The following is a 14666-nucleotide window of genomic DNA, read 5'->3' on the forward strand; positions in this document are numbered from 1 at the left end:
ACATTAAAGTAAAATCCCAAAATTTTACATATAGAAAATTTCAGTTACAGTATACACAAATCTGTAGGTAGAGCATCCTCCAAAAATATCAGTAGCGTTTTTGCGTGCACAGATTGTTTGGTAAATGCTTTATTTATATTGCTTCATTGTGATAGTAATGTACAAAGCAAAATGTCATTCCCTGGAAGCAGCATAAACAGAGAGAAAAAAAACCATTATACAATTGCGGGTCTTTGTTGTGTGGAATCCTTCAACATTTGGGGGTAATTTATTTGGTGCAAATTGCTATCCCTCCATATTGTGGTGAATGCAACTTGGTGTGATCCCGCAATGAAACTGGAACTCTGGGAGAAAAAAAAAATTGTTTTGCGTCGAAAACTGCACTTTGCACACTGCAATGAGGCTTATTCTGCACACAATGATTTTTTAACTCATGTGACCACTAACAAGCATGAGGCCAGATAATATTAGAGGTATGAGCAAATGACAAAAAGATCACAGCCTGAACTTATTCTTACAGTATTTCTACTGCATTTATTGATGTGTTTTATTTACACTGCCAAGTTCTTTCATATTTTACAAGTGACAAAACAGTATACTTATATTTAAATTAGATTAGAATAATCACACTGACAAGCAGCATAAACATTCCTGTTTTATTTGTGCTCCTTAGAAAAGTGAAAAGCCTGAATTATTAGTCATCTGAATTTCCAAACTGTGCCCATGTAGACTGGGGGTGGGTATATTTAACAAATTAGACGTTAAAATGCTCATATTACTTACACCAGGCAACATAGTATATTATTTGTTTCTATTAAGGATCCAAAATATTCATTAAACTGTCTCTATGTTTTTGTCTTTGATGGATATGTTTTTTGTTAGTTCACATAAGTTTTAAATAAAAAAAAAATGTGTTGTATTTAAACTAACCAAACAACAACTAGCTTTAACAGTTGTAGTTTGATATCCCATTGTCAGTAAAGTCATATAACAAATGTTACATATTCTACCAATTGTCTGACACCATCCAAAATCTTAGCCTGGCAACGCACAGGCAGGTCTGGTCCTTTATTGCCCTATAAAAGAATAACTTTTGCCTTGTAAATGTGGTGCCAAATCATTCATTCCTTGCTCTTTTGCAGATGACCAAACATTCGGATTAGCCAATGACTGGCCATACGTGGGCTGTTACATTCACTGGAGCAATAGATTCCCCAATATGTCAGAAATCATATTGCATCTGAGCAATTTTGGGCCTTTAGCACAAAGACAAATATTGAGCCAGAAATACTTTTGCTGATCAAAACATGGTGAGCACTATTCACTGATCTCAAATTTTAACAAAGGGGTAAAGTGCTTTCGTTTTGAAAAATTCCTCACACATACATCTTTATTGGTTTGGACTTTTGAAGGTAAAAAAAGAAAAGTCGCCATTGTTTTTTTAACTTTTTTTTTTTAACTTGAATGCATTTCCAGCATACAGGATATGATGTCACTGACATAAGATTGAGCAAGCTTCATTTTGTCAGTTGGCCTGGTCTGAGATGGAGAAAGAGGTAACTTTCAGTAAAATAGTGTATTAGTGGAGTCCCGACCATTCGCCAGAGTGGAACGACGCCTGGCAATAGGGTGTGAACGAACGCTATTGGCGGTCTCGTTCGCTAGCGAATTGTCCTCTACGCTTGTTAGTGAATTGGCGATGCCCCTGCGGATGAGATTTCTGGCGAATTGTCGCTAGTGACGGCCACTTTGCACTTTAGTGAATCTGCCCCACTGAGTTTCATTCTAAACATAAGCATCTCAAGTATTCTGATCCTATGCATTCTCCTGCTTGAACAGTAGAGGGGGGTATCAGAATTGAAAAAACACATTAACCCTTTTCATACTAGCCAAATAAAAAGCACACATAATGCAAGGGCCACATCATCACCAGATGTGCTAGTTTTGCTATTAGTGATCGAGGATAGTATAACATACAACTAGCAGTATGTGTATATTTATACAAACCCATTCACAGGTGCCAAGACAAACATAACCAACGATTATTTTACTTTATAAAGCATCATCACGTTGGATTTATGCGAGAGAAATGACATCTGTTTTGCAGTCTCAATTATCTATTTCAGTAGCAGGGAACGCTGCACATCTTGTTAAACTTTGTGAGAACAACATGTCAGCTCTAGTCTGAGATGAGTCCATTCTAGTGTGATCGGTGGGTAAAACTGTGGCCAGTGCTTTAAACTGTCAATACAAATGCCAGATTTATATTTTACCTAAATTCCTTCAATGAGAAAGTAATCTTCCAATGCTATAGGCATATAATCTGAATGTGTAGTGGGAGGCATATTAGCATTTACATTTTTAGAGGCTGGGTCTTCTTCACTATTTCTGTGGCAATGGATTGTTTGAATGCCCCTACAATACATTATATGAAGCAGTTACACCAAACTGGCGTTGGTAGCTGCATGTGTCCCCACCTTTTCTTCGTTGTGGCCTTCATACACTACTTTTAATTACACATGGCCCCTAAAGATTTACACTGTCCTGTCATAAATATTTTTTTACATTCTTTAAAGCCCAAAAATACAGTTGGGGTTGTTCATATAATTTAGTCCATGATCAACAAAGTCAAAAATATCCCCTTATATACTATAGTATTTCTTTACCACTCTGTATGCAGCTATTCCTTGCTGCCCTATACCCACTCAGTCTGAAATGCCTACTACTGAGCAAGAGAATACATTGGCACTTTATAAATGCTTAACAATAATGGCGACAATAAAATGTAGACAAATGTAGGAAGTGTCATGCCCACTCCATAGGACATGATCTGGGCACAGTGCTGCATAGGGGAGATGTATATTTAGTCTACTTCTATGGGGCACCATGGCTGACATGCTGATCGAGAAGCACATATGGAGACTGTCAATAAATTCTATTTATCTTTAAATATATTGAAATACAAATGGTAAAACTGAAGTCTTTTCTGATTTGAATTTTTACATTTATGGATTACTCAAATCTATTCTTATAAAAATCACAATCTCTGATGCAATAAAACCGCCTGTGGACGCAACGCACAACCGCAGCTTGCGGAAGATGCCACACATGATATAAAACAATATTATTCTACGATTTTGCAACTTCCAGTTGGAACCCTGGAAGCTGATTACAATATATTCTTATCTATTGCTATTAATCTATGAATTATTAAGAAAATGCTTGCAGATAAAATAATGAAAATATACCAAAATCATAGATAGATTGGAGTTGACTTTTTATTCAGCCGACGCATTACTGTTCGGCATTACTTGAGATAGCCAGAAAATGGAAGCAACACATTTAGGATCATAGTGGAACAAGGAAATCTGGAAGCAATACTGGGTACATTTGCACCTGCTCTTCTTATTTGAAACCAAAATATCATAATGCTTATTATAAATCAACCAATTATGAGACCTATACAGTAGTCAGTAGTGATTATACCACACTAGAAACATATGATTGCTTAGTTCAGGTGGATTACATAGACCAAGAATGATCTAGATATATGGTGTACAAAGTATTTCCCCTACATCTGTTGGTAATTCGACATTCTAGTCAAGGACTATCTAAAACCAGTCTGAGCCAATACCAATAAAATCCTTAACTCTGTTCTTTGACAGGTTATAGTAGCTGTTTGTCGCAGTGATATTAGTCTTTTTCCATTATGGATCTAATTAACTACATGCTAATCGTCAATGTTGATCGTTAGATGTTATTTTAGTGGGCTCGCCATTTAAAAAACACTATCGGTTACCTAGTATTTACTTCAATATCCTTGTACTCGTCTGCCTGAACTCACCATAATTCACGTTCTCCATTTCCCTAGCTCTAAGAAATTTGTTCTCATTGTCCTTAATCTGTTTGCTTGTTTATTGGGAACGCTTCCATCTCTTGTCTATTAGGTCTCGATCATTCCTTCTGACCTCCAGATGAACCCGTGGCCAGGGTCAGAGGTCAGCCCTGGGGAAGAATTCATGGGAGAGGTGCAGAGACCTGACATGCACCGTCACTCGCAAAATGAAGTCCCAGGCAAGGCAAGGGTTAAGGAAATCATACGGATAACATTTATAGGAAAGATGCTAATGCTTCCGCTGGTTTTTTTCCCCCTCTTTTTATTTTCTTGAAAATAAAAGGGGTTAATAAAGTGCAAGAAGGTGCTCCTATCTGCGGCAACCATACAGTTAACGCAACGCCAAGCAATTCTAAAAACCAGGTCAGCTGTATACAACATGCTTCCCAGTAATGATTCGATGATCTCAAAGCAAACTTGCCTCACTGGATATGCAATTCTAAGGAAATGACGCAAACAAAAACAAAATATGATCAGAAAAATGGTCACAAATTGTTAACAAAAATGCTTGTTCTTGACAACCTGTTAGTTGAAGTGTAACAGCTTTGTGTAGGTGCTGGGAGCTGCAGATCACAATAGCTAAAGGGCTACAAGTTTAACATCCCTGCTTAAGTTTAAAAGAAAAAGGGGGGGGATTTGGAATCTGAGAAATTCAGTTGCAATATCTGTGTAGTTGAACTCCTTTTACTGACAAGGATCATGCACAACTTCAATAGAGCTTTAATCCTACAGGTCAAAAAGTGCAGAATCTCACTGGGAGCTTGACAGCTTGTAAGTGGCAAATCTCCTAACATCCCTAATTGGCCCGGTGTCTGTAGCAAGGCGGCAGAGGATTTTCATTTTCTGCTTGTGACCGCTACACTTACAAGCTTCACGTTAATTGGATTTCTTACGCTGAATGCTGGGCACTGCCGTATCACACGCATCATACTCTGCTAATCCCTTGGAGTAGTCAAGTGGAGGAAAATATATTAAAACCATCATAAAAACAACACAAATTAATATCTAACCTCACCAAACACAATACTGTCAATGCCAATTCCCTTTAACTGCTGCTTAGAAATATCCAGTGCTTAATGGTAAATTGCATTCATTCCTTGATGGTTTTTAATTCATACAATTTACCATTCAAATAATATTCTAACAACTCTAACATTCTTATAACTTAAATCTAAAAAAATACACTTTTTTTAGGAAATGTTTACTTGTTATGCAAACCTGTATGAGCTGAATGTTGTATATATACCAGAGAACACCACAGCTTCATTGTAATCAGCTTGAAAAAGGAACTAAAATGTTCTGAAAGCTTTCTATGATTATATTAGTTAGCCAATAAAGGTATCACCTTTATACCACTTTTATTATTTTTTTTTATTTCAAAAGGGTTGCCCTGTAACATTTTTTCTGGCTAACAGGTACAGCAACTTTACCTGCAATTACAAATGGTTCCTAAGACATTTAATACTTGGAAAATGAAAATCAAACAACAGATTCTTAGAAGGACCTGATATAAATAGCTTATGCAAAACCATAACATGAGACTGTTTAAAAGCTTGCAAAAATAGACGTATATGGCTAAGGCATGCAAATGTCATTTCACAGGGGAAAACTGGCATTAGGTAATGACAAAGATATTGGGTCTGTTTGAACTTTCTGCTGAAATCTAACGCGTGCTCAAACAATACGGCACATCACTCTGTCTGGGAAAACACTGCAGGACTAGTGGTTCATTCTATTAATAGTGGATTCTTAATAGTGGATTTTATTGTTATGTAACATTTTTTATATTCAAGTTTAAATAATTATACATGAAAATTGTACGAAACATTTCCTGTGCTTTTCATGTATTTTAATTCTTATTTTTACAACCAGTCCAAGATTTTGTTAGTTTATTTTAGTTAATGAATTTTAGATTTTTAATTGATTTTATGTTTAATTAACCCAAATGTCTTCTTCTAACTTACCTATTTATCATTTAGAGAAAGAACAGCTTCGATATAGCACAAATACATATAGGGGGGGAGTCTGAATTTATATGAAAAAGGAAAATAGACTTTAAAAAAGTAATAAATATGACAGATGAATAAAGCTGGCAATTCTACCCTGTTCATAGTTGATTGTGGTATAACTGGATAGACAATAGTAGGTGCAAGGGATAATGAAGTAGAGTAATAACCAAATACCTTGAAGGCAACTTTAAGTGGAGGTTATTAATTAAAGGTCGAGTTTCTGAGGTTTGTTTCTTCCTCGAATAAACTTACAATTTAAACAAACTCGAATGTTTGCTTATTTATGAAAAATCTGAATGTAAGAAAGAACTCAAATGCCTCAAATTTAGTAAGTTTTTAAGCTAAAAAGCCTCGAATACTTTAAATTTTTTGAGCTTTTGAGCAAAAACCAGTGTAAAACACTGGAAAATCATGAAGGCAAAAAACATCTTCTGCCAATGACTTTTACATGAATTTGACAGGTTTTAGCTGGAATATTTTCAGACTCTAACTTATAGCAGCTTCGGGGCATAATAAATCTCGAGAAATCCAAGTTTCTTAGTAAAACTAACCTCGAACAACGTGAATTTTTTTAGAAAACACAACTCAACTTTTAATAATTAACCCCCTTAATTTATAGCAATAATGGACACATTTTTAAAATGTTATAATTGTAAATAATGCTTGCCATTTTAGAAAATCCATGTGTTTCTTCCTGTTAAATATTTTTTTACTATTACTTGTAATATCAACATATTCTACAAGGGAGAACAAATGAAATAAAAATGGATCACGGAACACTAAAACCAGTACTCGCTTGTGTTCATTGTAAGTCTTTTCTGTGTTCAGCACTAATTTCAGGACTCAGTGAGACGCAACAACATAAGAAGAGGAAATATTTATAGCAGAATTAAAAGAACACACCACGAATCAGGAAAATGTTTGGAAAATCACAGGAAACAGAACCAAACAGTCAGAAATAAAACAGAGACCATTTTTGCCATATATTCACCATTATAATTGGGCTCTGAATTGGGGCACTGGGGGACTTAAGACATAGAGTTCAAAGTGCTAACTTACTAGTAGGAAAGTATAATAATAATTTGGTTAAAAAAAAATATTAAAAACAATGTCACAGCCGTAAAATAAATCAACGTCAACGTGTAACAGTTTTAAAACTGTCATATTTAAATGGTTTCAACTTGTAAAAGAAAATGGGAAGGAGATTTGCTTAGAAAATGACTATCAAGAAGTGTTTTATGAGAAAGCCCACCACAAAATCGTTAAGCATCCGATGTATGTGATCCAGATGACTGCTGCAATGTATAAGCATGTAATTCATCTCATACTTCCAGAACAGAGTATATCCATAGTGCCTTGTCTGTTTTATACCTGCAGTAGGAACGTTCATTTCTTTCTGTCTAAGGGGATGAGTACAGCCATACAGTATGTTCATATATGGAAAGTGTGCACTAATGGAAGCGGGCAAGTCCTAAAATAAAGTTATACCACAAAGTAAAAAGCAGGTATTTATTTTTAAAAAATATTTTTTTATTTTAAATTCTGCAGTTTCAAAATCTTTTGCTAAATTCCACAATATTCTTATAACTATCTTTTTATTATGAAATATACATCAAAAACTATCAGCGCTATCACTCTGTTAAAAAAAAATACACTCTGAAAAGATAAGCATGACAAATAATTGTTTATACTAAACAAATAATTAATCGTTATATTGGGTAACAATTTCTAAACTTGGAATTTGTCTCCTTCATATTTTGCCAGTATATATACATACATATATACAGTTCGAGAAAGATCCCAGGGTAAAATTATACCAGCCGAGACGACTTTGGGAGTCGGTTTATAATTTATATCAGTAATGTCCATGTTACAATTCTGTTCTTTTTGAACCTGAACATCCAACATCCTTGCACAGCTAAAACATTTCTAGGGTTTCTGGGAGTTGTAGTTTGCCAAAAACTGCTGGATTACAGATTTAGTTATCATATGAAATAATAAACATTACAAAGCCCTGTTTCCTATGAAACACAGTAAGAAATCTCACTATAGAACAAATGTATTTAAATCTACACAGGGAATATTTATAATAGCAAATAAAAAATAGTATCAGGGCAGTTAATAAATCGCTGAAATCCAAATAGTTGCAGAGATTCTACCTTCAATGTAATGTTACAAAATGGCCATCAGCAAGGGATTTTCAGAAAGTATATTGTCTTATACAGTAGCTATACAGAGGTTGTTTAATTGGGTCACTAGAAGAAATATTTGCATAAGGTCATTGAAGGGTTTTTTGCTTACATTGTACTCTGTAGAAGTGTATGACTAAAGCTGAACGATCCTCATGTCTGGTTGCCTGCTTATCACAGCTTAGGTGTAATAACTAACTTCAAGTTGTAAGCTCTGCAGGGGAGAGAGCTGTTATTTTTGTTTGCATAACTGAGCTACGCCTTTCCTGACCATCAAGGATCACTGAACTTGGATCATTTACACCATCACAGCCAAACAAGGGGATATGTTTAGATGGAAGTTAAAATAAACATGAGACAAAGCAACAAAAAGATTAAACAATAAACAACGTCACACCAAGTTTTTGCATTTGTATTCCAGAATATATACAGTATAATATGAACATTGTAGTTTGTCACCATACGTTAAAAGAAAGAAAAAAAAAACAGAGAGAAAACTGAAATAGGATAATGACTTTACTAGTCCACAGGAAAATAATTTTAGCCATATAACTGTACAGGTCCACCCTGATATGCAGCATTTAATTATAATAAACATAGCCCTCTCTCTATATTAAAATTAAATATTAAGATGCAGGAGAAAAACAAGGCAACAAAGCAAAGCCATTTCCATTTAATTTAAGTATCCTAACCAATTTCAACATTGCAGAAAAGCTTTGATAAGCAGTAGGCTACTTGTACCATATTCCCTGATAATGAGCACTTTAACTTGGTGCCACTCAAATGCATTGTACCTCCACCTACTACTGATGTTATCAGTGCAAAATAATCATATGAAAGTAAGTTAAAAGAGAAGAGAAGACAGAAGAAAAGAAGCATAACTAACCCCTTGTCTTTTAGGGTACATAATTATATCTCTAATTAACCCCTGCAGGTAAAGCTTCTCCACAGATGCTCACAGCATTGTATGAGAACCACAACACTTGTTCCTTACTCATTCCCCCTCCCCTCTCATCCTCACTGCAGGAATAAACCCCTCCAGGGGCAAAGAAAAAGACAAATGAGGAGAAGATAGAAGTAGGAGTGATGGGTCCCTTTTCCACTCACTTATCTTCCGTCGGTTCAAGAGTTCAGTCATGGCCTCAACGCAGAGAGACCTGTTCCTCTCCACTGAGGAAAATCATGGGCGCGTACAGCAAGAGGGGACACCAGGGCAAGGGGAGCAGGGAATCTAAGGAAATGGAATCTGGGGAGCACAAGAAAGAACTGGGAAAACGTCAGAAAAAGAAGACGAAGGTGAAGCACAAATAAAGTAATTTGGAGAATAGGAAACCAACTTACAGGAGGAGCAGAGAGAAAGACCAGCAACAAGAAGGGAGGGTGTCCTCAGGCAAATAAATAGACAATAATAACGCAGAGAGGTACGCTCACAATGTCACATTAAAAAGCAAAGGGATATCAACATTCTCTGAAGGATAAATGTAAGAGAATAATTACTACTGCAAATAGATTTCTATAAGGGCAGGTAGCCAAATCAAGTGCATTTTACAAAAACGTGGATGTCGAAGACACAGAAATAGGGTTTGGCTTCACCCCAATAACAGCAATAGAAAGTCTCATGGGAATCTCCTGCAGCTAACTACCACTTTTCCTAAGAAGACAGATAGAAGCCGGCGCTCAGACACAGCAGAAATCTCAACGGGGGGTGACCCAAGTTTTATTCATATTAATGCTACCGAGGAAAAACAATGAGAGTAAATAATTGCATTATGACAGTTATTTTAGGGCTCATTGATAATATGATGTCTTAAATAAAAAAATGTATCCTGTTAATTTCTCCTTGCTTTTTCCTTCTTCTTCTATTTAACTTACACATTTCCTATTCCCGTGTGATATTTTACAGACTATGCATGATTGCTGAGTAGGCTTACATGAAAATACACTCCTGAATAATAAAAAACATCCATGGGTTCTTAGTTGTTATTTCTAATATTTGGGCTCAGGACAATTTACATACCTTGCTTCATTCCCTAAGACTGCGTTCAGACTTCCTAGCCATTTCAGACTATTGGAGTATACTGCCCCCCAAAGCACAATAGGGACTAGAAATTATATTGACAAGGGACCACGGAGACATCCAAAGGCCACAAAGCATCCCAATAAGTTAATTAAAAGATTGCGCCATCGCTCTGGCAACGTTATGAAATCAAAAGTCAGTTTGCAATCCTCAACCTTTCGCCCCAGGAAACTGCACTTACACAAATACATTTTGCATGCCTTTAGGTGTTATTGAGACAGACTGTAATAACTCTATGAAACAAGATGAATAATTAACAAATATAAAAAGCACATGATACATATGCTTCTTTTTTAGAGAGCAAGTGCATCTCACTGTTGTTTGCATTTCTGGCAAACAGATTTTTTATTAATTTCATGTTTGAGTTTAATATATAATAATAAATCGTTTACACTGTACATTAAGGCAAAGCTTGGAATAAAAGCTGCCCAGATGGGCAAGGAAACAAGTGAATGATTTCATCCGTGGCCTTAAAAACATAGAAACCTTAAGAATCAAGGTGAAGAAAGGGTACAGTGTGCCCCTAAACTTGTGACAGTGTCCAGGGGTAGACTAAGCAGCGGATCTGTTCCCTCCACCCTCTGCGATATAAATGAGATTTGGAGGTAGGGGAGCAGCACCTCAGGGAAGCACAGGGACGTGTGTTGACTGATGAATCCTTCATAACTTCCTCCGTGTTGCCGGGCGGGTTCATCTGCAGGACAAAGCTATCCATCTCTTCTCCGCTCTCCCTGCAGCACTTGCCCCCCTCCTCTGCTTTCCTCCTCACATCTCTTCTGTTTTCCTCCTTTTTCTGATAGCACTCATCTCTCCCTCTGTATCTTTCTATCTACAGTCTCCATTTCTTCAATTCTTCCCCAATTTTCTTCACTTAAACCCAATCCATCATTCCATCTTTCTCTGTAGCTTTGGTGAGGGATTCTCTATGTTGCAGTCAACGACTAAAGATTAGCAGAGCAATGCTCTGCAATTTAATGCCTGGGAATTGGTTATCAGTGCAGTGCACTGTATTTTACCTTTTAGAGGTTAGGGGGACATGTATAGTCTGGAATATCCATTAAATACATGTATTTCATTCTGTATATGAGACATGAAACACATTTCAGGGATCTGATCCACTATAAAAAAAATTGAGAGATAGGCAATTTTTATAGGCCCCAATTCCCAATTGTACTCAAGAAGACGAACGCTAATTATACACAGCTTACCTGTGTTAAGCTGGCCATACACTTGAAAATCCACTCATTTGGCGAGGTCGCTAAACACACAGATCTTTCCCCAATATGCCAACCATGAGGTTGGCGACATCAGGCTGGTCAGATCATTCAGCCCTAGGACCCAACAATCAGATTGCAACAAAGGAGATATAGGTTGTCGGAGCAAAGACTGCATCAACAAGCCAAAATGGTCCTTGATTCAACTGGATTTTAAAGTTGTCTGATTGATATCTGCCCGATTTTCGGCCAAATATCAGTCGGAGAAGCTTAAAGGAAGGCTCCATGTACAGGCCTATAAGCTGCCGTCAAAAACTTTTATCGGCCCATGAATGGTTACATTAAGCCATACACTTTTCAGTCATTTTACATTTCCATCTACTGCCAAAGTATACATGCCTCTCATAAGAAAAATTGATTACTATGGCAAAATTAACAGGTGGATAATGGAAATTTGGCTGACACGGGGTTTTGGCCTGATTACAGTTGTGGTTACAAAGCATGCCATACAAAATTCACTGTGGGAATTCACAGACGTTTATACATAAATATCTTGTTTACACAAACTTTTTAATTGATCAGGTTTTGCTTAGTAATAAGTCGATAAAGGTAAGTAAATATAATTACAATGCAAATAAGTAGGTATAATCCATTTATATACAGTATCATGGAGCCCTTATATAAAAGCTTTCCATTGTGCATTCCATTGACTGAATGCATTTAATTTAAATGCCAAAAAGTGAATTTTTCTATTGTATTGTATTATGAACACAATACAATTGCACAAAATGCAAACTGTTTCACTTAAAAAACTGTCTGCATTCTAAAATGCAGACTTAAATGCTCACGCTCACCTTGTCTCTCGTGCACAGCATCTTACGAGGTATTATAACAAACTAAAGAATTTTTTGTTGGCCACCAGAGGGCTCTGTTTTATTAGAGCCATTGGATGAGATGTACTCATCGCAGCAACCATTGCTGCTCTTGCTTACATGAATAATAACTAATATACAGAATAAATAAGTAAAACTTAAAGCTAGCAGAGGTTAGAATTGCTGCCTTGTACCACTGGGGTTTTGGGTCTGATCCTTACAAGGGTACTATTTGCATGGACTTTTTATGTACTCCCTATTTGTTTGTAGTTTTCATCTGACTACTCTGAATTGCTCCCACAAGCAGGGCTAATTGTCTACTGTTGAAATAGACCCTAGTGTGGGTTCAACAGGAAGGACCTTGGACTGTAAGCCCCACAAGAGCAGGGGCAGTCTCTGTAAAGTGTTAAATGAAGTTGACGCTATTTAAAGTATGATAATAAAGCTTAATTATATGCTTATAAATGGGGTGTAATTTCCCTTTAAATAATTTCCCTTAAATATCTAGAGGTACCTTAGGTAGACAATGGAATATGTAGGGCTGCCATCAGTCTCCGGCACTCAAGCTACTTTCCAAATAAGATTCAATAATATTTGTCAGTAGTTTTATAGTTATTTGTAAATATAGTTCCAATTGAAACCAATGATTATTAACCCCATTTCTGTTCTCTGGCTGTAATTTTTGAAACAATGTAGCAGATGTCAGCTCTTCTCAAGTTCTGTTTATCAGCTGACCTATGCTACGTTATCTTAAGGTGTCAGAACCAGGAATGCCAATAATAAGACAATATAATAGATAATAATGCCAAAGGTTTTTGGCTGAAGATCACCTCTGACAAATCTTCTACACAGAGGCAAATCTTTCTCTAGTTAAAACTTTTAAAACCAAAAGGGTAATTTATGAATGCACTCACAAGTGTAGGTGCTCCATAATGGATCCAATGGAGATCTCACATTGAATTTGGAAGTAGCCATAGCAGGTTTTGTCACTTGGAGAACCCAACTTGTGCCCAATGAATCAGATGCAAACTACATTTTGAACATGGCAATTAGCATCTGAAAAAGGCTTACTGTATTAATCTTTCACATGAATTCAAACACTTATATATTCTTCAGGGATTTCCCAAAATTCGGGATTTGATTGAATCCCAGCAATTTTTCCAAGATCTTGATTCTAATCAAACTAAAAACCCTTGATCTCACATTCTTTTGTGGAGCATTCAGTACTGACCTGTAGCTCATTTTCTGAGAAAAATAAAAGCAGGGTCATTGTCGGCGTTCATTTCCAACAATCGCGTGAGCTCAGGCAATACATCTGGCAATGGACAGGTTAATATTAAGATCTTTAAATCATAATCTTTGGCTTGATAATGATGATAAACCGTTTAATCTTCTCTGACCTATTGCAGCTTTGCAGGGAGTAACTCCAGGGGAGATGCATATTGAGCACATTTGCATAGCAGAATATGATTTGCATATCTAATTCCACAGCTTTAGATCAAGGCAGATGTGCATTTTGCTACCTGTCAGTATTACTTACTATTGTTTTTTTTTAATCTCATCTTCTACATTTAAGTTGTCACACTTATCCCAGTTACAGCCCTCTTGAACAGCTCCTCTGTTTCCTTGAATTTAGCTTTCTATCCCTTGGGAATGTCTCGTGGGTTTTGAGAGTGCTTTGGGCATGCAGACACTGGTAAAAGTGGGGAGAACCAGAGACAGGCTCCATATGAGAGGGCAGCAAAGATGAATGGCTGGGGACAGATACACATACAATCTTCTGTCGTCTCAGGCAGAGTCTCTTTCATCTCACTGATCTATCGGATTCCATCCTGTGTTGGCACAATGCCACAATCCCTCCCTAATCGCCATCACATGGTGCTTAATGCATAGGGCGGGACCCAAGGAGGGAGTCGAGCAGAGACCATGCATTAGCACTTGAAATCATGAGCAGAAGGAGATGGGCAGATTTCACACTTCACAGAGAGCTGGGAGGATGCTCTGGGCAGCGGGTGATTCAGGGAAAGTAGCAGTGCAAGCCTCCTACACCTGCAAATACAAACTTGCCAAGATCTAGCTACTTCATAGTGTCATACATACACACACTCACTAACATCAAAATAAATAATGGCACAAGCTACTCTACAAGTCCTGGCTATACTGTGTATATATTGTTATTAATACGTGCACATATATATATAGTCAAGGATTATGGTAATATCCTGATAACCATTAACCATTTACCATTTCCTCTCTTCCCATAAAACATTTATATATATGGTTTTTTTTAATCTACTAAAATATTATCAATGTTTTTGCTGTATTTTATGGAATCACACATTCTTATCTGTGAACCATTAGACTTGCTGTGTCGAGAAATTTAGGTCATTCTCATGCAAAAGTGACGGCT

Source organism: Xenopus laevis, chromosome 2L (assembly GCF_017654675.1).
Source record: "Xenopus laevis strain J_2021 chromosome 2L, Xenopus_laevis_v10.1, whole genome shotgun sequence".
Lineage (NCBI taxonomy): Eukaryota > Metazoa > Chordata > Amphibia > Anura > Pipidae > Xenopus > Xenopus laevis.